We start from the raw sequence: 26,721 nt of genomic DNA, 5'->3' as shown, positions 1-26,721 counted from the left end.
TAGACCAGTTAGTTTAACATCTGTGGTTCAGAAAATGCTTGAAGCTATAATTAAAGTGAGGCATCTGGAGTAAAATGGATACATCAGGCAGATGCAACAAGGATTCAGCAAAAGCAAGTACTGTTTGAGTTATTTGAGGATATAATGTGTGTAGTAAATGAAGGGGAACAGATGGAAGTTGCTTACCTGGATTTCCAGAAAGCATTTGATAAGGTGCCGCATAAAACACTTTGTGACGTCCCCACCGTTTTTCAGTTCATTTTATTGTATAGGACTGTCCCTTTAAGAGAACAGGTTTAACAATCTGCCTGCAGGATTTGAGGTGACTTTGTGAAACCAGCAGCTTTGATTATCAAGTTCTTAAATGGATACATTTGACATGAAGGCAAGGCAGTGTCTCCAAAGCCCAGGTGCAAAGACCATGTGACCAGCATCTTTTTTTAAAACAAAACCCGAATACATTTGGTTCAAGATGCCATTTTAAAAGGAAGTAGCAGAAGAGGGTCATCTCCAACCTGCTCTGTGGGACTGAAGCCCACTCGGCCTCACTGTGTGGGCATAGACCGCACGGCCAGAGTTTTGCCTTTTACATATCGAGGAACGAGAGACCCTTCTACTGACCCACGCGAAGAGTTCTAATTGCTGAAAAAGGCACTCATCTTCAAAGGACATTTCTCTGAAGCGCCTCAGCTAGAATGTCGTGAGTAATCAATCTTCTGTCACCCCCACACCCCGGTCTCTTTCATCCACTTCAGGAGCTGCTAATGTTATCCAAGGCCTGCGTTACTCACTACACTGCCAATCAACCACAATCGGGAAGAGAATCTTGATTAATAGGCTTTGATCACCTTAAAGTGTCTGCACGGCTTGCACATTGCTGGCCCGGTTCCAAGGCAGGTACTGAGGGAGGGGTTTGGGCGTGACAGCCTTTATAGGGATATCTGAGAGGAATGAGTCACAGGTTCAGGGGGCGGGCCAGCCCATACAGCACATGAATACATCTGGTAGCTCCACATTCACCCCTCCTTTTTAAACAAAGTCCAGCAGGGTGGGGTGGTGTGGTTTGGTGTTGCAGTTCCAAAGTCCCTTACAGGTTCAGCCTGTCTGGAGGTCTTGTCTGTCGCTACGACTGTCACAGGGTCTGCTGTGGCACAGCTGTCAGATCCCGGGTGGTGTCTTGTGCAACAGGCGATGGCTGAGGGTGTGTTTGGGTCAGCTGGAGTTCCGGGCATGAAATCAGCCACTAATAGTGGGGCTGGTTGGTCAGGGTTACCGGGAGAGGAGATTGGTCAGTCAAGGGGTCTCCTGCATGCAGCAGGTCCCAGATGGAGACGGTGTCCTGCTGACCATCCTGATACTCCACGTAGGCATACTGGGGGTTAGCATGGAGGAGGTGGACCTTTTCAACCAGAAGGTCAGTTTTGTGGTGTCTGATGTGCCTTCGGAGCAGCAGCGGCCCAGGGTTCGTCAGCCAGGACGGTTGAGTAGTTCCCGATGCCGACTTCCTGGGGAAGGAAAAGAGCTTTTCATGTGGTGTTGCATTCGTGGCTGTACAGAGAAAGGACCTGGTGGCATGGAGCATGTTGGGGAGGGTGTCTTTCTACCAGGAGATGGATAGTCCTTTTGATTTAAGGGCTGAGAACTGTCCTCCAAATGGTGGAGTTTTCCCTCTACCTGCCCATTTTCCCCCTGGGGTTATAGCCCCTGGTCCTGCTTGTGGTTATGCCCTTGGCCAACAGGTACTGGCTCAGCTCCTCACTCATAAAGAACTACCCCCGGTTGCTATGGATATTAGCAGCAGTACCTGAACAGAGCAAAGATGCCGCATAGTACCTTTATAGCCGTGGCCGTATCCGTGCAGGGGATAGCAAAGCAGAAGCGGGAGTGCACATTCCTGTTGTGGACGGGAGGGGTCCCTTAAAGTCCATGCTCAGCTGCTCGAAGGGGTGGGTGGCTTTGATAAGGTGGGTTTTGTCTGGTCAGTAGAACTGGGATTTGAACTTGCCGCAGACCGGGCAGTTGCCTGTCAACTCCCTGATGTCTTCAACCAGGTAGGGGAGGTTGCGGGCTCTAACAAAGTGGTAGAGCCTGGTGACTCTGGATGACTGAGGTGGACATGGAGAACTTGGAGGTGATCCAGTTGCATGTTGGCTCATGTCCCACAGGAGCAGTGCGTTGGGAGGCTCGTTGAGCTTCCTGGGCTGGTACAATATCTAATAGTTGTAGGTAGGTAGCTCAATTCACCTCCTCAGGATCATGTCGCTCTTAACTTTTTCCCACTGTTTGTTGTTAAGCATAAAAACGACTGCACGTTGGTCAGTCAGCAGGGTGAATGGTTTTCCGGCCAGGCAGTGCCTCCAATAGTGCACAGCTTCCACTATGGCTTGGGCCTCTTTCTCAATGGCTGAGTGCTGGAGCTTGGTGCCCTGGAGGGTTCTAGAAAAGAATGCCGTGGGTCTGCCCACCTGGTTGAGCGTGGCGGCCAGGGCGAAGTCAGACGCATCTCTCCCCACCTGGATGGGGATGGATTCATCTCCAGCATGCATTGCCACCTTGACGATGTCGCCCTTGATGCATGTGAACACTGTTTGGGCTTCTGCCAAGGGAGAAAAGTGGTCCATTTCACCAGGAGACGTGCTTTGTCCACATAATTGGTGACCCATTGGGCATAATAAGAAAAGGCCCAAACACCTTTTCAGGACCTTGAGGGTGTGGGGTAATGGGAGTTCCAACAGGGGACACATGCAGTCTGGGTCTGGCCCAATGACACCATTCTCCACCACGTAGCCTAGGATGGCCAGCCTTAAATCCTAAAGATGCACTTATTTTGGCTATAGGTCAGATTGAGGCTTTTGGCTTCCTGGAGAAACTTGTGAAGGTTGGCGTCATGGTCCTGCTGGTCATGGCTGCAGCTAGTCACATTGTCCAGGTAGAGGAATGCGGCCTTGAGTCTATAGTCATCAACTATGCGATCCATCTCCTGGAAAACAGACCCTGGTGGTGACTCTGAAAGGGGCGTGGAGGAATTGGTAGAGGTGGCCATCCCCCTCTAAGGCAGTGTAAGGGCTATCCTCCAGCTGGATTGGTAGCTGGTGGTAAGCCAACTTGAGGTCAGTGGTTGGGAAAACCCAGATCTGGGAGATCTCATTGACCATGTCGGCAATACGGGGAAGTGGGTAGGCATCCAGCAGGATGAAGTGGTTTATGATCTAACAGTTGTCAATGACAATGTGTGGTTTCTCTCTGCTCTTTACCTTCACAAATTGAGCTCCCCATGATGTAATTTGACCTCTGCTTTAATGAAGGCTCTGCCCCTGGGGCTGTACCATCTGCTCCTAGAGGCTACTGGCTTGCAATCGGGGCCGAGGTTCTCCAACAGGGCAGTGGTGGGACCAGGAGAGTGGAGAGGCCACAGGTTGTGTTCAAGGGGGGGGTCGGCTGGTTGGTGTTGCAGAACTTGGGGTCGTTGAACTGCATGCAGACGCTCTGTAGCTGACATTGGAAACCCAGTCCCAATATGACCGGTGCGCAGAGGTGCTGCTTGACCAGGAGTTTAAAGTTCCTGTTCAGTGTCACGGTGAAGCAGCTGCTGATCTCGGCTGAGCGGGACTGGTAGGCCAAGGAGACTTTGCATTGTGTCAGGATTGCTGTCCAGTACCCAGGTGGATGAAGCTCTCGGTGTTAACAGTTTGTTAGGGTCACTGTCCAAGTCGCTACTGTGTTGGTTTGGGTGCGCTCGCCAAGATGGCCACCCCATGTCACACATGTGGAGCTGTCCCATGTCACGGGAAATGGTGCTGCCCTGGCTTGCCATCCCCAGGGTCCCGTCAATTCGTCACTGGCCACCGGAGGACAGAAGTGGGGCTGTGCAAGATGGCGACATCTGTCAGCCACACGTATGGCTGCTGGGGGAAGGTTGGGACCTACACACTTTTGCGTAGTGCCTTTTCTTCCTGCAAGTAGAGCACGTGGTACTTTGGGTGGGCAGCTCTTTAAGTAGCACTTCTGGTGCTCGATAGCAATGGCGTAGGACCCCGCTTCCCAAGATGGCAGTACCCATGTTCTCCACGCAGTGGCCGTATTACCTGAAGAGAATGCCTTGGTGCTTTGCTGCACTGTCTCCAGTGATTTTCGACAAGTCCACTACTTCCTGCAGGGTCTGATGCAGTCAGTGCTAAACCCAGCTACTCGTGTGTCCCGTATTAGACCTTTTAAGTGGACAGAGACTTCTTGGCAGTCCCAGGCTCACCCCAGCTGCCACAGTGCCCGCATATATTCATAAATCGATTCACCTGGCGCTTGTTTTCGGCTGCCCAGGAGGAATCATGCATACATGATGTTCATCGAGGCCCCAAACTGCTCCTGCAGGAACTCGATCACTTCAGAGTAAGTAGCAGTGTCTCTTATCACTTGGAAAACCCAGTGGCCGACCTCAACGAAGAGCACTTCTCTCTTGTCTTCTTCACGTCGTAGCACCTCATGAATGTGTTGAGGCAGTGTACCCACTGGTCGAATTTAGTCAAAGACTCCGGATCCTTGGGTCATTGTCTAATCTATCCAGCCGTACTACCTTGTCCATTGTCTAAAATGAAGGTGATTAAATTGTACTCATCAACCACAATCAGACAGAGAATCATAATTAATAGGCTTTAATCATCTTAAGGTGTCAGCACAGTTTGAAAGTTGCTGACCTGGTTCCAAGGCAGATACTGAGGGAGGGGTTTGGGCGTAACAGTCTTCATGGGGATATTTGTGTACTGACAATAACCACACCAACAGTGTGAGTATAATTTAATAAACTAATATGTACACTAAGAGGTCCTGTCTCTCTCCAAGACGAACCTGGAAGGCTTGACTGTAGTTCTGGACTGCTTTATATACAAGGTCACTGGGGTGACCCCTGGTGACCTAATGGTATAATTACATATCACCACAATCTGGGAGGGAGGAGTCAAAGGTTTAGGGGGCGGGCCAGCTCATGGAGTGCATACATATATCGATACACATAGTGGTAGCACCACATTCACCATTCATCTAAGGTCTGTGTGCCTCAACCATTTAAAGCCTGCGTGTCTCACCATTAAGCTAAGGCCTGCGGGCCTCGATCATCTAAAGCCTGCGAGTCGCATCAATCTCAAACCCATGTGTCATCACCCAATTTCTGAATTTTGAACTTTGAACTGCCTTTCCAGAATTGTGCCTTGAGCTGTAGTGGCTTGGGGTATTCCCCACACACTCACACATATATTTGCGCGTAAAGTTTAAATAAGATAATTGCAGATAAATTTTAAGTTTAGATAACTTGGTTAAATTGGGGTAGGTGTTATATAATTGTTAATTAATATTATTTTTAAATATAACACTGTCTGGGCTAATATCGCTGCTGTTGTGTACGTAATAACTTATACAGGAGATAAGGATGTATAGAGCTGGGGTGAAGTATTAAAATTCAGAGCAATTAGATTTAGGACAGTGATGAGGAGAAACTTCTTTTAACCAGAGGGTGGTGAATCTGTGGAACTCGATGCCCATTGAAGCAGTTGAGGCTACCACTGTAAATATGTTTAAGACCAGGTTGGATATATTTTTACATGGTAAGGAAATCAAGGGATATGGGGAAAACTATATGTGGAGATGAGCCGATCATCAGATCAGCCATGATTTCATTGAATGGCAGACCAGGCTTAATGTTGGCGGGGGGGGGGGGGGGGGGGTGGTGGGGGGGTCCTGTTCCTGTTCCTATTTCTGATGTTCAGTGCAGGAATATGGAGCGGAGGTAAAAGATGAGCAATAAATAAATAAATATGAAGGACTGAATTACCCATTCCTATAGCCAAGATTCATACATTCTGAAAAAGGCTGATTGAATATATTGTATGATTGCAAATTTAATTGAGTATGGCAATTCGTATGTTTGAAGTATTTCTATTAAAACCAGCATATATCACCTGTCAGATGCTTTTAAATTTCACTTCACCAAGGAATGATAATAAAACTTGTGAATGTTTTCTACATGGAGGAACTGCCAGCACTCTGTATCACAGAACCATTCCCATCAGTATGTGACAAGGTGGCAATAATGCTGACATCTGTAACTTGGTAGATTTCACTCTATCTTTAGAACCAGGACTCAGGCAGGATAGAAATACATGAACATAATGAATGGTCAACCATTAGGCAAGGATGTACAGGGAAAGAGAGTGGGGCATGATTAGTGACTACTCAATGTGCAAGGTCATCATCGACATGGTTAATCATGAAACAGCACACCATAATAGCTTTTGACCATAATTCAAATTATTGAAATTTTATAAATATTGGCTGGGTTACTTTGGTACTCTGTGTGAAATTTTGACTTAAATAAAACTACCACAACATTCCAGGGTGTAGTATGGATTATGGAGGGTCATGTGGCCTCTCTGGCTGGAGCCTTGTTGAAGTTACCTCACCAGCCAATCAAAGGCTAGATCTGCCCACAGGTGAACCTGATACACAATTGGTCCTTGCAGGTAATGTGGACTGGTCTTGCATTGATAAAGCCAAGTACGTACGGGCTCTGCTCTCTCGCTCTCCTTCTCTTTCTCTTTGTTTGCTGCTGCTGTATGGAGACTATCTCTGAACTCCAAGTTGCAAGCCATGAGGAGCTCAGGAAGGCCAAATGCAATGGCCCTATCTCAGATCCTGAGCCTTGGGTGATGCTGGAGACCAGGTTCATTTGATGTACTTGTAATTAATTTACTGTTTGTTAGCATGTTGTGCCTGCGAGAGATAATTGATGGTACTGGGTGTTTAACTCTTGCATTTCCAATTGGGAGTTGAGAATGTTTCACAGTTTTTAAGCAATCGATATGTAGATATTTGTGTATTATTGCTGTGTATATGTTTGTTAGTTGTGAAAATTGCTGTGAGCAATGGGCAGCTCTGAAGGACCAACTTTATGGACCCATCCCAGATCCCAAGCAGTGGTGACACTGAAGATCAGGTTCATGTGTATGTACTCATTAGTTGTATGATATATGATGGTGGATACTGAAGAAGTTAAACCCTCATTTCTGGGTATATCATGCCTGTGGGTGATGGGTGCTGAAGAAGTAAAACCCTTCTTTCTGGGTATACCATGCCTGTGGGTGGTGGGTGCTGAAGAAGTTAAGCCCTTGTTTCTGGGTATACCATTGCCTGTGTTCAATGTACATTAGTCTGTGTGAGTGTGTGCTCTTTTGTGAATTCCCCTGTGCATAAATAAAGCCCACTGTTTCTGTCCAGCCTTTATTCTCTGAATCCATCGAACCTATTGAACACAACAAGAAGGAATAGTGGAAACATAGTTTGCATCCTGAATCCAATTGTCAATCGATGGTGAATAAAAGTAGCATTAGCAATCAGAATGAAAATGTTATTTTTATCTGGTTAAATGACCATATAATTGATAGTGTTATAGAATCATACAATCATGGAAACAAGCCCTTCACCCCACTGAGTCTGAGCCAATAATCAAACACCCACCCAACACTAATCATACTTTATTTGGCCCTCCTTCCTATCAATTCTCTGCTCCACTCTCCCCCAGGTTCTACATTTGCATATCAGAAGCAATTTGCCATAGTTAACTCCCACTCGCATAGACATGCATAGACAAGGGAAACTAGAGAATCTTCCTTGCGACTTGTTCTGCTTCTCCTCATACTCTTCCTCGTGCTGAACTCAAAGGGGATTGCCTTTTAATGCACCTGAGCAACTGGTCTGCACATGGTTGAAGTCTCACAGCAAATGGAGCAGCATTCCCTATGGACTTTACCAGTTCTAAGGAAACCTGGAAGGTGTCAGCCAGTAGCTATAATCAATAGACATTAAATAAACTAACCCACAATTAGTCAATGATCTCTTCAAATAGCTCTGGCATAGCTCTTTCCTGTGGTGAAGCATTTATTCGGTTGTGCCAGGTTGAATAGAGTGTTGAAGACCAATTAGGCATTAAATCAGCATTTAATTGGAACCAACCACTCCTGAAAACTTCCCAAATCATGCAAGAAGCTCAATTTTTCTGTGTATAAACTTTAAACAGAAGTCCACACTTACACAATGTGAAGGGAGGGAAAGAGACTGATCCTACCAGTGTTGATGTGAACACCAAATTTAAAGGCATAAATCTCTGGGTTGTTTCTGCCAATATAGGCTTATTGTTGGAAATATGAATTATACATCTCTTACAACAAGCAGATTGGGGCTTATCTCTCGAGATTTTGTAGAGAGAAACTGATTTGGCTTCCCCATTGACATCAAGCCTACTGACGCATTTTCACAGTAGGCAGCTCAGAAATATTTGATTGACCCGGTCTTGTGCATGAAACAAATTATTCAATACAGATGAGAGCTGATCGATAGGGAATTCTTCCATTAAGATACAAAGAGAAAGAAATGTTTCCCAACCTGCAGGAACCAATGGTCGCATCTGGTAGGAGAAAAGCAAGATATTGCTAGTGTTAACAGATTGTAGCCTAGATCTTTTGAAGAATATTGTCAATTTGAGACATAATCGCACAGATACCTCTATTTTTGATCACAATGTATTCAAGCATTTATGGAAAAAGTACTGACTAACTTTACCAAATGATGATGCTATCCAATTGTGTAACCATTGCATTCAACAGTATTGAAACCGATAAAGAGGATGCTGGAAATCAATGGGTCAGGCAGAATCTGTGGAAGGAGAGAAATGGTTAACACCTCAGCTTGATGATCTGTCATCGGGGATTCTCTGCATGCCCTATTTTGTTCATAAGTATTGAGCTGAATCAGTGGAATTACATAAATGGAGAGAACACGCACACGCGTTGATTTTCTCTGTATTGTACAGTCAGTTTATTTACATTTCTTTGTTTACATGTCTACATTGTGTACAGTTTTTTAATATGTACCAATAAGTACATATTGCCCACAGGATAAAGAATCTCAGGGTTGTATGCGATGTCATATATGTACTCTGACAATAAATCTGATCTTGCTCATATAATTATTTCCTCAGCCCCTTTTTCCCACAGCCATTCTGATATTGATCTCCTGCCTTGATCAATCCATTCCTTTGGTCTCAAAATTAGTCTGCTCTTAATTTGTATTCTTATGCCAGCAACAAAAAAATGCAAAGCATGCTTTGAAAATAGTTAATTTATTCATGTTAGAACTCAACCTGTTTTTATAGTATTTGGTGAAGTCATCTCAATAATTTCAGCTACATCCAGAACAGTTACCTTCATCTTGGGAAGCAAGAAAAGATCTTTTTATCTTAAGGCAGGACAATAAATTAGTTTCAACTTTTTACCTCCATTTTTTTTTTCTTTGGACATACAGCGAAAGCCTTGGAGTTTTATGTTCTTTTAGTATAATTTGGGGTCTAAAGATTTATCGAGCATCCACCCTCACTTATCTTTAACTGATGACTTTATATGTGGCAGAAAGATTTTTGTGTGGCATGATAGAGAACATTGAAGAGGGAGGAAGGTTTTTATTTCTGCAATAATCCTTTTTTTTTAAAACTGCATCCTAAATTAAGTTTTATGTCCTGCAAATTTGTTATTATCCCTGTAAAAATAACTTGGGTATTCTAAGACACATTACCATATATTTTGAACTCCTTAAATGGATATTCTGATAGGTGTTCAAGTATGAAGTGTTTACAGAACATTTCAAAATTGTGCACTATTTTACTAACAGCTAAAATATGTCGAAATGGTGAAAGATAACTCCGTCCATGATTAAAATATTTTTAATACTATTGAAGTTCTGTCCTCTAGCGTTCACCCCATAAGTGCAGAAAGCAAGAACTTTATTCTCATTCAGCAAGATATTTGTACAGTAAGCTACGAGTTGACAATAATATTCTTCAAGAGCAATTAAATATACAATTGCCATCTAGATTTCACACTTTGAATGTCATTTCAGCAAAGAGAGAAAAGGCATCTTGAAACTATATATGAATTACAAAAGGAATCATTCTTCCAGACAAGAAAGCATTTATAACCACAGATCCTGTCACCATGTGCAAGCTATTAATAAGAAACCTACCCCTTTAATATCTGTTTGACAACATCAAAATACATCTCACCATTTGATTTGCAAGAACAAAACAATTAAATCTTTCAAGATGTGTGTATATTGTTAAATTTGTTTTCTACAGTTCACTGAGTCACCTTTGAAATGCTTGAAGGGCGGCCCAGGCCCCAAATATCGGCAATATATCTTTGTCTCCTCTTCTTTCTTTCTTTGGCTTGGCTTCGCGGACGAAGATTTATGGAGGGGGTAAAAAGTCCACGTCAGCTGCAGGCTCGTTTGTGGCTGACAAGTCCGATGCGGGACAGGCAGACACGATTGCAGCGGTTGCAAGGGAAAATTGGTTGGTTGGGGTTGGGTGTTGGGTTTTTCCTCCTATCGTCGCTGAAAAAACAGGTTGAGTTCCTCCAGCATTTTGGCATGTTTTTTTTTAAATCACAATCTCTGCATCAGCAGCCTTTTGTGTTTCACTCCCTCCTTAATTGTAAGTCATCTTCTCAAATAACATTTACTTATTATTTCTTGGTTCAAATCTTTTGGAATGATAGGGTTATTTTATTGCAAGCTGCACATAATTAACATTAAGGGCAAATGAAAGTATGGATTTTACTGTCATCGTTAACATATGTAAAATATTAGGTAATATGCAGGACGGCACTAGTCAATGGGCCATCAAGCACTGAAAACTTGCTTCTGCTGCATTGAGGAGAAGTGCAACCTACAGCAAGCCAACACTGAGATACTTGTTCAAAGGGAGATAAGAATGTAGCTCTACACCTCTGTTATCTAAGTGCCAATCAATCACCTCCCAACGTGGTGAATAGAAAGTTCATGGCATTCCATATTAATAATTTTATACTGCTGCCAGATATTTGAGAACTCTTGAAGTACAGTAGGTGTCTCCTCAATAAATGTAAATCTTCGCTTCCAACTTTTCCTGTTTGTATTCAACGCTGGGAGAGGCAGGGTAAACAAAACAGGTCATTTGTATGCTTTCTTCCTTTATAATAATTGCTCAAACACATTACAATTATTTTTAGATTTTGAGATAAATCGCTGCTTTTCTCCTTCCTCATACCAAATGAGTCCATTTGTTGTAAGCGTTTGATAACTTTTAATGCAACAATAATTCTATCCAGAGCACCAAACATGTAATTAAAAAGGGATCTTTCAGAAGCTCAGGCATGGGAGGTCACAAAATCACAGACAAACCTAAATCATTTGGGTCAAATAGCATCCACTATTTTCATAGTTTTCAATGTAACCTTTAATGTCTCTCATTATCAATCACTTCAGAGAGAAATAAATGAAAGCATTATTACTTTAGGCTGGTAAAGTGAATACACTTCCCACACAATCCCAATGAAAGTAACACAAACTACACCAGCCTTAATTTTCAAAGGATAGGTACTGCAACCTCCAAAACCCCAACAGTGCCCAGAAATAGGAACCAAAGTAGAAATTTGGGGCACAAGTGCTCTTTAGTACATCTCACCAAGGATGACATTTCACTCCTACCAGCAAATTTGTAAGTTTTCCAAATGACAAAAAGAATGTTTGCATCATTTGAAGAAAAATTACTTCCATGTATTTCATTCAAATGTCCTACCTGCTCAAGAACTAAACGTCCCCTTGTCATATTTTGTTGGGGCTTCAAAGAGCAAATAAAAATCAATTTCCAATAAAGTTTAAAAATTGCCCAGCCTTTGAGGTTGTGATAATCCTTTGTAATTTTTCTCCTGTACCCAGAGTTTACTCCTTAATTTTGACCTATCATAACATGGAATGCAAGGTGAACACAAAGGCATCTAACAGTCACACAATTTTTCCTTCTAGGTGATAAAATCCAAAAGCTAATAAAATGAGACAGAGTATACTATTGTTGATGAATGACTCTGTCTGGAATTCCTGTCTGGAGACAAGAAGAGCCAGGCTGTGTGTGTGTGTGTGTGTATGTATATATATATATATATAGAGATATATATATATATATATATATATATATAGAGATATATATATATAGAGATATATATATATATATATAGAGATATATATATATAGAGATATATATATATATATATAGAGATATATATATATATATAGAGATATATATATATATATATAGAGATATATATATATAGAGATATATATATATATATATATAGAGATATATATATATATATATATAGAGATATATATATATAGAGAGAGAGATAAATATAAATATATATATCTCTATATATATATCTCTATATATATAGAGATATATATATAGAGAGATATATATATAGAGAGAGAGATATAAATAAAAAAGAGGAGAGCGTGTACTGCAGATGTATTGTGTCTGGCTTCTTCCATTATTATTAACAATGATCTGTATCAATAACTGACAAAGCTCAAAAATACAAATGGACGTGTTCTGAAATATTCCATTTATAGATGGTGCACAAATATCATTGAAATGTTCTTAAGTTTTTCTCATCATTAAATTACAACCTCCTTTGTTCTTATTAACACCATCTTATAAAACCTTCCTTTCCTAAAGATGATGTTTCTTTAAATCTGCTTGAATCTGAAGATGGGGAGTTGTGCCACACACATCCTCAACATTGTGAGTTTCCTAAACCAAAAACAACAATGCAAATTGAAAGCCTGATTTATTTTTTTTTATTGTAAGCCATTGGGGGTGATCCATTTATTTGAAGAGTCCTGAAACAGATTTTTAGTTTCCATTCAGTTTCATTTAAAAAAAATCTTAAAAGATTATCACTTATGCAGCTGGAGATATCACGACAGGACAACACTGAGGTAAAAATAATTCGTGGATGTGGAGTTACTGACATAACCTTCACACTTCCGACAAGGCAGCCACAGGTTTTGCAAAGGAACCTAGAGTTCAGTAGCCAACATATCTGCCTGCTAAAGATCCAGGTCTTTTGATACAAAAATTAGGCCAGTGTCCATATCCTTCTTTCACAGAGATATTTTTCATTCATTTTCCCCTCTGCCCATTCCTCTTACAGAAAGAAAAACATAATCAGAATAGAAAACTTATTTAGAGCCGATTGAATTCCTTTTCCTGCCAAGTGTTTCATTACTAAGGTCAACACAGCTTAAAAGCACATACACCACGACAAAAGTTAACCAGAGTTAAGACCACAAGATACACTTGATAATTCGGTCCTCCTGGTGTGCAGAATCCAGATAATGACTGATGGCTTTTTTAATGAAGCTCCCAAGATTAAGCTGTGAATGATTTCTTCTCCCTTAACCACAGACCCAATATCCCAATGGAATGGGAGTGTTGGTGGACAAGTATCAGCCCATTAAAGGAAATACAACCAAAAAAATCAGAAAAAGCTTCTTTACGCAGTGTTGACACATTGGAATTATCACCACGAGGAATGGTTGAAGAAATACTATAGATATATCTAAGGGGGACAAGCATAGGAGGGGGAGAAGGGAACAGAAGGCTATACTGATAGATGGATGAGTCGAGGCATAAATGAATCATGGACTGGTTAGGCTGAGTTGCCTTTTTCTGTGATGGAATGGAACTACTATGTGGTACAAGCCCAAATATCCCATCTGGTCAATTATAGTAAAACTTCTGTAATCTGGGATTTGAGCAATCGGCAGTCTGAAGCAACCAGCAAAAAGAAATCTTGGAAAATAAACAGGTAAAAGCTATGGAAGCTTAAAATTGGCATGGCTCACCTTCAGTTTGCCAATCAAGCAACACACAATCTCAAACAACTGGAAAATTCACTTACCTGGTATCTACCAATCCCCATCGAGGCCGGATACCAGGGGTTTTACTGTACCTAGATTCGGGATCATTGCAGAATTTGGAATTACTGACTTCAGGTTAAACGGATCATGGACCAGCCCTTGCTGCCTTTTCCCCTAAAAGCAAATTCATTCATTGTGAACCTAAAAAAGATATCAGCTGTCGCTTCATCATTGTGGAGTTAGAAAGCTGTGGGTTATGGCACGTTCAATATGTTAAATCAAGCCCCTTGTGTACAAGAAACTATACAACTTTCAACCATGACTGCAAAGCAGGTTTTCTGGTGATGCTGTTACAGGACATTGTTGTTTGCAAATTGGCTTCTCAAAAATTTTAAAAAAGCAGTTCTCAAGAAAGGTCTCAAACATGAAGCATTAAATGTTCCCCTTGCCACAGATGTTGTCGGACTTACTGAGTTTCTCCAGCATTTACTCTTTTTATTTCAGATCTCCACCAGGATCGCCAATTTTTTAAAATATTCATTAAATATTGGCTGCTGTGTCTGGTTTGTTGCCATGGTAACTAAGCATCCTACGGAGAGCCTTAGTTGTGGAGCTTTTTGCACTGGTGGAAAGGTGCAATCCTTTTCTTTTACAATAAAAACAGATATTAAATAAGCACCTAAGGTATCTTTGGAAAATAAAGACACTTGCATTTTTATTGTGATTCCTTGAGGCGATTTTGACAAGGGCCAGGAGATGCTGTCGATGTGTCAGTGAAACATTTCAGCCAATGTTCCAAGTGTGAGAGCTAATGGAATATCATGGGAAACAGGAGCAAGAGTTGGTCAATTGGTCTCTTGAGTTACTTCCACCATTCAGTAAATTTATCCAATCTCAGCCTCATCTTCACTATCCTATTCTCTTCCCATACTCTCTAAGTCTCTTCCAGTTTAAATGCCTGTCAGTTCTGGACTTGTTCTATCTATCTATCTATACATTATATCAGATTCTATCTATCTATGCAATCATTGTATTATATAATTTTTATCATATATATATATATGTGTGTGTGTGTGTGTGTGTATATATTTTACTCTTAATACTAATAATATATTCAATAACTCTGCTTCTACAGCAGAGAACTGCAGAGTTTTCAGCTCTAGGACAGAGATGGCCAAAATTTTTTGATTGTGGGCCACATATGGAAAAAATATAAGAAGCCATGGGTCGAACAATATTAGATATGGCAACTTTCACCCTCCGTTGGCTCATTTAACTAGCTGTTTAAAGCCTGTACAGAGCCAACAGCAGTCGGACTAGGAGTTTGGACCCCACAGGGGAGCGCTGAGACTTCGCTTCCCACTCTCCGTGGGTCCGCACCAGAGGCAATGTTGTCTTTTTTTAATAACAAGTCACTTGAAAATCGGCAACGAGCCATAGTCGGCCTGAGGGCCGTAGGTTGGCCACCCCTGCTCTAGGAGAAGAAATTCACTGTAATCTTTGCTAAGATATCCAACGCCATATTCTTAACAATGACCCACCTAGTCAATCTCCTTCAGTATCTCATGTTTCAATATCATCACTTTTCATTCTTCTATACTCCAATAAGACCAATCTGTCCAATGGTTCCTCATATTCCAATCTTCGCGTAACAGGAATCAACCCTGTGAACCTGTAGATGGCAGCATCTGGAGCAGAAAAGATGCTGGATCATGTGATATCTGAGAAGGGAAATGGAGAGTCCATTTTATCTCTCCTGCATTTTCCTCCACAGATGTGGCCTGACTCTTTGAGTTCTTCTTGCAATTCAGTTCTTCAGCCAGTGAACCTTCTCCCCACTGTCTCAATGAAGATAAACCTGCCCTACTGAACAGAGATCAAGGGTGTTCACAGTGTCTCACCAACCCCATGCAAAGCTACACAAAATTTCTCCATTTTGATATTCTAGACCCCTTGTAATAATTAGCCTTCCTAATTATTTCCTGTGCCTACATGCAAACATTTTATGCTTCTTGTATTGGTGGTCCCAAATGCTTTTCTAGGATGTCATCAGGCATTAGTGAGAGACAGTAGGGTGCTGGATAGAGATTAGGAATAGTTAGGGGGAGGGGGGGGGGGAAAGAAAATCACTAGTGGAAGTTGTCCATAGGCCACCAATTTAATATTATAGCAGAGGCACAGACAATAAACCAAGAAAGACAAACGAGGTGACTAAAGTGAAGTCACCCTTAGAAGATGAGAAGGGGGAATTAATATTGTATAGTGCAGAAATAGCCGAGCCCTTTAACGATTATTTTCTGAAAGTCTTCACTGTGGAGGACATGATGAATGTGCCAAGGAGAAGTGAGGACATTGATGCAAACTAGTCGCTCAAAAGAGTGGTTTACAAACTTTTTCTTTCTACTCACATCCCACTTTAAGTGATCCTTATGCCATCGGTGCTCTGTGATTTGTAAGGGATTGCTTAAGGTGGGATGTGAGTGGAGAAACAAAAGGTTGAGAACCACTGCTCTAGACCCAATTGTTACTGAAATATTTTGCTTGAGAAAAATTGTCATTGGCTCATTTCCTTTGGAGTTATGAACCCATGCACATAACGAGTCAATGAGGTACGATTAAAAAGATGGTTTTCAACCTTTTATTTCCACTCACATACCACCTTAAGCAATCCCTTACTAATCACAGAGGACCTTTGGCATAGGGAATACTTAAGGTGGTTTGTGAGTGGAAAGAAAAAGGTTGAAAACCAGTGGTCTGAAGGTAGATAAGTCCCCTGATCCTGAAATAACCAGTCTCTAATCCTTAAACCATGCTCATTTGTTTAATCATTTACCTTGCTATATCTCCGTAAGATGTCAAGTGTTTCAGTAAGATTACCTCTAAATTGCATAGAATCATTTTACCTCATGACAGGAAAACCTTCTCATTCCAGGAAATGGCCAGGTGAATCTTTTTTGGGCTTTCTTAAATAAGCGGGCCAAATTTTACTCAGTATTCCAGGTATGGCCTCACCAGCACATTGAACAATTATATCAATACTTTGATTTCTATCTCCAACTCCAACAATTTTTAACTTGTTTTCTTCTCCACTTGCTGCATGTGATAGCTAACCTTTTCTGATTCACACACAGGAATATCTTGACCCCTCTGCTTCACACATTTGCATTCTCCACCTGTCCTGCTGTGAATCACCTTGACCCCAATGCCAGAAAGACAATATGCCACCCTGGACGGCCACTGTTCTGCCCTCTAAAGCCATTGCTTTCAACATCTTCTCTCCCGCCGTGCTCCTGGATCTGGTTAGGTGTTCCTGAGGAGCTATCTGAAAGAGGAAATCTCTTGGTGCCAGAGACGGACCCTGCACTCCCTGCCTGGTCTGCATCTGCCCACAGTCCCCCATGTTCCCTCGTCACCCTGAAATCTTTCAAGCTTCCTTTGGGACCCTTCTGCATGAAGGGACTCTAAGCATGTCCATATCCACATGAATGAGACAGTTCCTACTTCTAAACCATATAATTATATTTGCTGCAGCCACTCTCTCAGATGTTATCGACAAATGCCATGTAAAAGGAAATAACTTTTATATCCGTGCTTGCTTTTTGTTTCCTGAGTTTTTCTCCTTCAGGCGTAACAGCCCCCTACCCCCTGCTCCCTTAACCTTCTCCCCTTTGCCAGGAGAACAGTTTATCTTGATTGGCTCTTCATAACTTTGAATATCACTGCTAGAGTGACTTGTCCGACTAAAGAAAAATATCCAACTCTTCTGGAAACATGTGTTCACTATGTGCAAGTACCTGGGCCTTGCCTTCCATGGCTATACTTAGCTGTAAACTGTCCCCATTTGCACCATAATCCCTTGTTCTTCAGCCAATCTCTCATCTTTGTCTTTGCTTTTTGTCCACTTTGTTTTAACTCTGTTATTGTTTGTAAATTAACTAAACTTAGAAAGTTGACCCAATTCTGATGGGGGGAATCATCTTGAAACATTGATGTTGGGGTGGAAATTTGGAAAGGAGGGGGAAATGATGGTCAGGAACTCGGGTTTCTTGGAGTGACGAGGAGGTTTAAATCCACACCACACATGTTTGTCCCCTGGAAGTGGGCCTCATGGATCAACACACCTCGAGGCTGGGTAGGGAAAGCAGAGCATGAATTGTTGGGATGTTCAGTAGAGTGCAGTGTGGCAGAAGGCAATGGTCCGTTCGGAGGAAGAGCATTATTGCCAGGATTGGAGAGCAGTTAATGATGGTGATGTCAGGGAGAGGTCCTGGAGGTGGGTGGGAGCGTGTGCTTTCAGTCTTGATGAAGACGTACAGGAATTCTGAAATAACCACATAAACAAGAGTGATGTGGAAACTGCTGTGTATTCCATTCATGTACTTCATGGGAGGGAATCTGGCATCCTTACCTTTCAGTGTCAGTATCTTCCCGCCAGACATTCCTCAATGATATTAACACTTGGAGCAAACGTCTGCTCAGGAAGAAAACTAAAGTCACACCATTGGACCCTATTAAGTCCGACAATGGGTTGTGATTGTAAGTCTTAAAATCTGATTGGTGCATTAGATGCATTGTAGCATGTGCTATTCACAGGACCAGCACATTATTCTGCTCAGAATATGACAATGAGGAAGTTAAGTAGGTAAAATAAATTTCAGGTTTGAATGCAGGGACACGAATTGCAAAAGGAAAGGGATGTGATGTTGATGCTTTATTCGGCACTGGTGAAACCTCATTTGCAATAATGTGATCAGTTTTTGGGCTCTTCATTTAAGAAAGGATGTGCTGATGCTGGTGAGGTTCACAAGGATGATTCTGGGAGTGAAAGGGTTATTGGCTGAGGAGGGTTTGACAGTTCTTGACCTGTACTCATTGTAATTTAGAAAAATGAGGTGGGGGGGGAGAGAAATCACATTGAAACATTTCAAATGTTGAAAAGAGATGGACAAAGTATATGTAGAAAGGTGGGAGAGTCTAGGACAAGAGGCACAACTTCTGGATTGAAGGGGTCCGCTTGGAATCGAGATGCGGAGGAATTTCTTCAGCCAGAAGTTGGTAAATCCGTGGAATTTGTTGCCACAGGTAGTCATGGAGGCCAGGTCATTGGGTGTATTTAAGTCGGAGCTTGATAGGGTCTTGATTAGCCAGGGCATCAAAAAGGTTCTGGGGAGAGGGTCAGACAATGGAGCTGAGTGGGGAAGTGGATCGGCTCATGGAGCTGACTCAATGGGGTGAATGGCCTATTTCTGCTCCTCTGACTTATTGCCTGATGTTCTTATGAATACTAAACAAGGAGATTTTGGTGCAAAATAAAGAAAAGGTAGAAGATGAGCGAACCAAACAAGCAATAAAAGTATGACCTGGACTGAAATGGGCTTTTATAATTCAACTTTCCTTGTGTAAATATGTCATGGGTTGTTTGCAGCCAATTCCATTCTGAAATTCTCAAAACTCATTTAAAATTAACATAAAAGAAGAAAGAACTTTGCTTTCTTTAAATAATCCAGGCTGTATGTTCCTGCCATAGTTTATGAAGTGCTATCCTGCTGCTCTCTGAGCATGAAACATAGTTAGCAATGACCGTGATAAGTATGGTACTTATCAAGGAGAGTGAAATGGCCTGATGCCCATTCGATTGGAGTTTAACATATGGAAGTGAAACAGATGGTCAAGATTTGAGTTGCTCATCTCATCTCATCCATGATATTAATGAGGAAGAGGAAATGGCTTCCAAGTAGCTTTGTGCTGGTGGCTTGTATAATTAAAATAGTTAAGGTAATCAGAAACACAGACATGACTAAGATTTAAATTAGAATATTACTCCAGCTTCTGATAGGTTTTAGATTTTCAGATTTATTGTCAGAGTACAGACATGACATCGCATACAGCCCTGACATTCCTGTTTCCTGAGGACGTGCAAGAATTACGTTTAATTGGTTGTACATTTTTTTAAAAGTAAACAAAGAACTGCAGACAGCAAATACAAACAAACTGTGCAACACGGAGAACAAAAAGAAAAGCAATGAAGGCCACAAGTAAGAATCCTGATTGAGTTTGTTGTTGAGGAGTCCGGTGGTGGAGGGGTAGCAGCTGTTCCTGAACCTGATGGTGCGAGTCTTGCGGCACCGATACCTCTTTCCTGATGGCAGCAGAGATAACAGAGCACGTGCTGGATGGTGTGGATCCTTGATGATGGCTGCTGCTGTCCTCCGACGGCGGCCTTCCCTGTAGATGTACTCAATACTGGGGAGAGTTTTGCCTGTGATGTCCTGGGCTGTGTCCACTACCTTTTAAAGGGCTTAAATGCTCAATGGTATTAGTGTTCCCAAACAAGACCATGATGCAGCCGGACAGCACACTTTCCACCACACATCTGCAGAAATTTATCAAGGTTTCTGGTGTCATGTCAAACCTCTGCAAACTCCTGAGGAAATAGAGACACTGATGTGCTTTCTTCACAATGCCATTGCTGTGTTGTATGCAGGAAAGATCTTCCAAGATGGTGACTCCCAATAACTTAAAATTAGCTTATCCTCTCCACCTCTGATCACTGGATTGTATACCTCTGGCTTTCCTGAAGTCAACAATGAGCTCCTTAGTTTTGGTGAGGTTCAAGGTTGTTGTTGGTGCACCATTCAGCCAAGTTTACAATCTCCATCCTGTACGCTGACTCATCCCCTTCCTTTATACAGCCCACTACCGTGGTATCGTCGGCAAATTTGTAGAGGGTGTAATTGTCGTACTGAGCCACACAATCACAGGTGTAAAGTGTAAACTGTCAAAGCAAAATTCTGGACTTTATGTGGAGTTCTGCTATTTTCTGTCTTGGCCTTCAGTGAATTTGATGCAGTAATGTGTGGAAGAATTTGGAGATGTGCAATGCAACCCTGGATGCCCCTTCCACAGCTTTGTCCACTCCATTCCTCATGAAATGTCAGTTCTATCATTATCTAAGAGTAGACTGGAGTTTAGCTCAACCTAAAGTCCTGAACATTTGGTACTGGTTAAGGGACTGGGGGAATAGCTTGAGACCTGGACTAATTCTGCACTTTTCTTTTGTGTGACTTTGGACCCACCAATGCAACTGATGTCTCCACATTTAAGGGCCGGCTAGAGATGGGCAATAAATGTCAGAATTTCTGGTGAAATTCACTGACGAAAGAATAAAAACAAAATTGTCCATCTGCCATCCACTCCTTCCTTCTCACTGAAACATCTTCCTCCCATGATGTGAACCTAGACTCAAAACTTGCACTGTTTCTCATTGCATGCGAGGCCTGCCCTGCTGCTCTCTTGGAGCTCATGAGCTGCAGGAACTTGCAGCCCCCTCTCTCCCTTACCTACCTATTACCTCCTGCCTGTGCTTTCCCCCCACCCGGCCCCCCCACCACCACCACCACTTTGTACGGGCACCTGCCTACAATTTGTTTATACCTTGATGAAGGGGCTCAAGCCTAAACGATGGTTATATATCTTTATCTTTGCTCTATAATCCTGCTGAGTTCCTCCAAGATTATAGTTTTAATTTTAATTGCACTCCTTGAAATAATTGTTTGCTGGCTCTCTAAACTATTAACCTCTCAACCTATGTTGTTACATCAGTTGTTATCAAGCAAAGCCAGTGTTGAAAATGTAAAAGATGTGCTTTTTTTAAAAGTAGCGAAGATCCAGAAAAGAAGATGAGAAGCTATGTTCCATATTTTATTCAACTTGACAGAATTTCTGCACATATCTATTAATGTGGGGATCAGTCCTGCCTGGGATAAATAAATATATATATATATATATATACATATATATATATATATATATATATATATATATATATATCCACAAGCATTAACCTATGTCTGCACTATAATCTCAGAAATGCATCTTATAAATGAAATGGAACAAATGGAGATTATATTTGTCCTTGAGCACCTGTATTAAATGTTCAGTATGGTAGTGCCTGTGCATTATACCCAGCACTGGAAAATTGGTTTAATTGACTTCAGTGAAGAAGCAATTTGGAAATAAAACACAACATGGAGCTGCTCCTATATTAGATGTTTAACCTAGACAACAGAGGACACTTTTTTTCCTCAATGTGTTATTATGTTAATTAAGTTTTGTGGGCAATCAAATGTTCTTTTTAAAAAAAAAGGTCAAATGGCATCCATGCTTTTGTTTCAAAACTGGATTACGAAAACTGAAGATGAACAGTCCAGGGAAGCTTTGCTTAAGTGCATGTCCACTGAAAGGCAACAAGAAAATAAATAGGTTGGTTTTCTTCCTGCCTCCTGGATGATGAATGAAAGAGCTTCACTCTTTCCTCTTCTAAATCCTGCTTGGCTGAAGGCACGATTCGTCCTGGGATTGGATTCCACAAGCACTCACAGCTTTGAACGTGGCCAATCAAATTCACGACGTCTGGAAAATGATTATTGATTGTTTATTTAACTGGATGGTGACATTGCAACGAAACGAAACATGGTTTTCCATGCAATATCCAGACTGCATTTTCAACTGCTGCTGTTAGCCACCAAGTGTGACAGGAAATCTAACCCACCGTTATCTTCGGTGAAGACTTCTGAAGGGCCTGTCCGTGTGCTGTACTTTTCTATGTCCTATATTTAATAGCTAAACATCCCTTACAGTCTCCTGAGCTCAGGAACTTTGCGATCTGATCGTGAATTAATGACATGAAGTAGTCAATTCCCCATTGGGAAGGCATAGAAATTATACAAATTCCATTTATTGTCTGTTTATTTAGTCATTCATTCATTTATTTGTTTGTTAATATGTTCACATTAACAAAAATATAGTTGTCTGAATTGAAGTATTAGTCCTTAAATGTAGGATGTAAAGTTTGGTTGTTAATTAATAACTGCAAACCAGTTGAAGGGCCAAATTAGATACCTTTTTACACAGGGCTCATGGAGGAGTGAATAAGAAGTTACAAAAGGAGAAAATAAATACAAATACCCAACATTTTTGACCATCTCTTATGAGGAGATGGTAATGATGTTGTCTGAAGACATCAGAACCTTTAAGAAATAAAAAAGAAAATGTCGAAGATACTCAAAAGATCAGAAGATGCTACAAAGGCCTCTAAATAAGGAATGAAACATTCAAATGATAAATGCTTTAAATCATTAAAATTTTAAAATCCTTAACTTCTGAAGCACCCATGTGAAGAAATAGGTAGCAAATGAGTTCTGATTTCACAAAAGTCATACATTGGACCGGAAAATCCACGAAAATCTTTTGATATGGTAACCATACCTCCACAGTATTGCAATGAATGGTATTCATCAGCACATGACTGATAAGAAAGAACAGCTACTAATAGCGAAGTGATGAAATCAGTTCTACCTCTTAAAAGAATATGTATCTGTTTTAATTTAATTTAGAGATGCAGGAGGGTAACAGGCCCTTCTGGCCCACAAGCCCATGTGACCAATTAACCTACAAACTCCATAGTGAGAAGAATTTGGTGAACCCAGAGGAAATCCACAGGTCACAGGGAGAATGAGAATCCACGTCGCTAGCACTTTAATAGAGTCATGCCAACTGCTACGTTAACCGTATACTTTTGAATTTAACAATATTATGATGTTGCATGTTGGCATCTCCATAAATTGGTTGTTCTTAATCCAAGGATGAACTGTACTCATAATTCAAGTTAGTTTTCTCTCAGGCTGCATAGTTTTTGAAACAGGCAGTGGTTAAAATCTGACATAGGCCTTAGGTTATTGACTGTGAAATTTTCAGGATGTTATGTGCAGTAAGATCCCTGGTATCCGACACCTACAGGGACTGTGGATGCCAGATATGCAAATTTTTCCAATTGCCTGAAACGCACTCTTACAATATCTAACTAATACACCTATGTTAAGATTAAACAGTTTAAAAGACAAAGGATCGTGCAAAATGTGAAGTAATTTGAAAAAAAAATTAATATTGTGGTCCTTAATTATGTAAAGTTCACTTTAATCAGGTAATTCCCATGACTTACAAAATTTAAATTTGAACCCCAGTCGCCAGCACTGTAACAACTGTGCCACTCTCATAATTAATCACCCTCCCCCAAGTTTACAGATAAAGCCTTACTAATATACTTAATAATATACTAAAACTTAAAGATAAAGACTTTTACTAGGCAAGAATAGAGAGACACTTTGGGAGCGGCCTCGGCCGGCTCTTCATCCTGGGCGACGCCATATTATTCAAACACAACTTTATTCAAACTTTGTTCAAACAGTTGTTGCGGGCAGGGTACAACCAGGGTGCTCTGCTGACCGAATGTTTGCTCCCATCTTCACCCAGGGTTTGTGTGTTGCTTCGGCGAAAATTTACTTCACAATCTTAAACTTTTTATCTAAATTTTTATTTATTTCAATTGAATAATGTCCTTAATTTTTATTTTTGCTGGTTGCTTGAATTCCAGATAGCAAAGATATTTACTGTAATTGATAAATAGATTAAACTCATGGCTGTTTATTGCAGCATGCTTGCACTGGAGAAGGCTGTACTGAGGGCAGGCACAAAGAGCAAGTTCCATATGTCTGTTCTACAAATGTTTAAAAGTCCCAGAGTTGATTTGGGTTGCATTTTGAAGTGACCACAGATGCCAACTCAGCTATAAATTCTACTCCAAAATCCAGCATATTGATTTCTCTAAGCATTTACACTGTGTTCACACATTTATGCTTCCCTTTAATACCTTGGAATAATCTTCTAGTTTTAAGGATTTTTTTTTAAAATTTCAAAATGTTAGGTGCATCATTTGGCATTCCAAATTTAAATGAAGCAGAATAATACATTTTGAAGAGCAAAATGGTGTTTTGTTGAATAATTATGTATTTTTTCATGGATGCTTTTGGGAATGCTAAATTTGTAAAGAATATTTCTTGCCCTTTTTATTCCATTCAAATCATGAATTACCGGTACCTTTTTACTGCCTCAAATTTTCATCCTTCAACCTTTAACGCAGGAAGTGTCCTTGTAACAATCCTACCACTAAGATTTAAGAGATAAACATTTCTATTGATTTTTTTTCTCTTGGACTTAATATAGGCAGGACTAAAGTCACAGAGTAACAGCCCTTTCCATGGCCAATGACCTTTCACCTTAATTAAACTTTGCTGTGAAAAATATGAGCATTAAACAGTTTAAAGGGCACAGACACAATACATGTGAATTTCATTCATGACTGAAAATGGTAGATGAAACCTGATCTCCGTTCGTCTTTCAAACTATGGACATATTCCAAAAGAAATTATCTATAGATTTTTTTCATGAGTAAAACATAAAGGCCAAACATGTGGAAAATTGATTTTGTAAACTCATAAATCTATAGCCTCTGGATTTTTGCATTTGGCCACTAAAGGTCACATTAGGGCTGCTGGAAGATACTGGGAAAGCTGAGAGAGTTCTAATGTGACACCATGCAGAGGGTTAAATAAAGGATCAGGACTTAGAAATGCCCTGGCATCTGGAAAGACGCGCTAAATCATGGCACCCATCCTGGCCAATAGAGCTGGTAGTGATAAAACTCTCCAGTGCATGAAGTGTCCCGATTCAGAATTCTCACCCGAAACACTGACGATTCCTTGTCTCCCACTAATTCCACAGACTTCCTTGAGCAGAGTAGTTTTTGCTCCACGTTCCAGCATCCATAGTTTCTCCTCGAAGACTCAGCATGTGTGCGTTAAGGGTTCTTCCTTACAAAAAAAATGCTGTCCTGCAATTCATATGTCGAGAAATTTGAATGATGTGAAAATTATCAGACCATCATAGTATCCTTCTATAAACTGATAACATAAAGATGGAGAGAGTGCTACAGTCTCTTTTCTTAAAGTATCCCTTGGGATTGAGATTGATTTGCTTCCACTCCAGACTCTGAGGTGAGTGAGGCCAACATGGAAGATCACAAGATCGCAAGATATAGGAGCAGAAGTAGACCATTCTATCATGAGCTGATCCATCCTCCCACCCAGCCCCACTCCCATTGCTCTTGATGCCCTCACTAATCAAATACCTGTCGATCTCTTAAATACACCCACTCTGGTCTCCTCATGAAGTGCTGTCTGAACGCCGATAAGTGTAAAATCACATTATTCCCACTGAACGTGCTCGCACATTAGCAGCATCTGCAAAAAGGGGATGGTCGTCACGCAAGTCATACTAGAATAGAATCAAGGTTGAAGATCATCTGCAGGTCATGATTGCCAAGTGTTTAACTGGGATTATTCCCTCTTCTGTTTGCCAGACTGTTTGTGAGAACTCATGCCCATTGAGGGACAGAGAGGAACTGGCAGATCATTGGGACCTTCTCTAGTGCCAACCATCCACGCCTGCCAAACTACTGTCGAATCAGGAGTGTGGAAGGGGATTGCCTAGCTGCTGAATACAGCCTGACTTTGGGTATGGTGGTCATTCTATTCACAAGTAACTTTTTTTTAATGACATATATCAACTTGATCTGCAGGGTGTATGCTTCAACTAACGTGCTCTCTCCACTGATATGTAATCTATAATGCAGAAAAATGTTAAACCGAAACACTCTTTAAGACACTTTTACAATCATCCTCTATATAAGACTAAATTATTTAAATTTAAAAAACCTCAAAAGAGTGAGATGTTAAAATATAAAACATGCTCGTATCAAATTCCTATCTTTGCTGTTTTGGCAGATGCATTAAAGCCTCAACTAAATCTCTCGTAAAATAGCAGAGGGAGGTACTTCACATGAATGTGTTAAGTGTTCTCAGTAATTTACAGTCAATTGATATAACCAATTAAATGATGAATTATTCATCCTTCTCCTGAGTAATTCTACAAATATCTCTCCCTCTCTCTCACAAGCACTAATACAAAGATGTGGAACTGACACATAGATTTGGGATATGTTGCAGATGTTTGTAGCACCATCCTGGAAGGAACTGTCTGTTCTAACCT

The 26,721-nt window shown here is 41.1% G+C and overlaps 1 long non-coding RNA gene across 2 annotated transcripts in view; it reads left to right on the top strand.

The window, feature by feature from the left end:
* The first annotated feature begins 498 nt into the window (after nt 1-498).
* Nucleotides 499-26,721, top strand: part of LOC138748626 (uncharacterized) — a 78,706-nt gene continuing 52,483 nt past the window's right edge. For both annotated transcript variants that reach the window (XR_011348191.1, XR_011348190.1), the window contains exons 1-2: nt 499-700; nt 26,033-26,187. This is a non-coding gene — a long non-coding RNA (uncharacterized lncRNA). The remainder of the gene's footprint in view (nt 701-26,032; nt 26,188-26,721) is intronic.

Source organism: Narcine bancroftii, chromosome 13, assembly GCF_036971445.1.
Source record: "Narcine bancroftii isolate sNarBan1 chromosome 13, sNarBan1.hap1, whole genome shotgun sequence".
Classification (NCBI taxonomy): domain Eukaryota; kingdom Metazoa; phylum Chordata; class Chondrichthyes; order Torpediniformes; family Narcinidae; genus Narcine; species Narcine bancroftii.
This window is presented reverse-complemented; position numbering and strand designations above follow the sequence as displayed.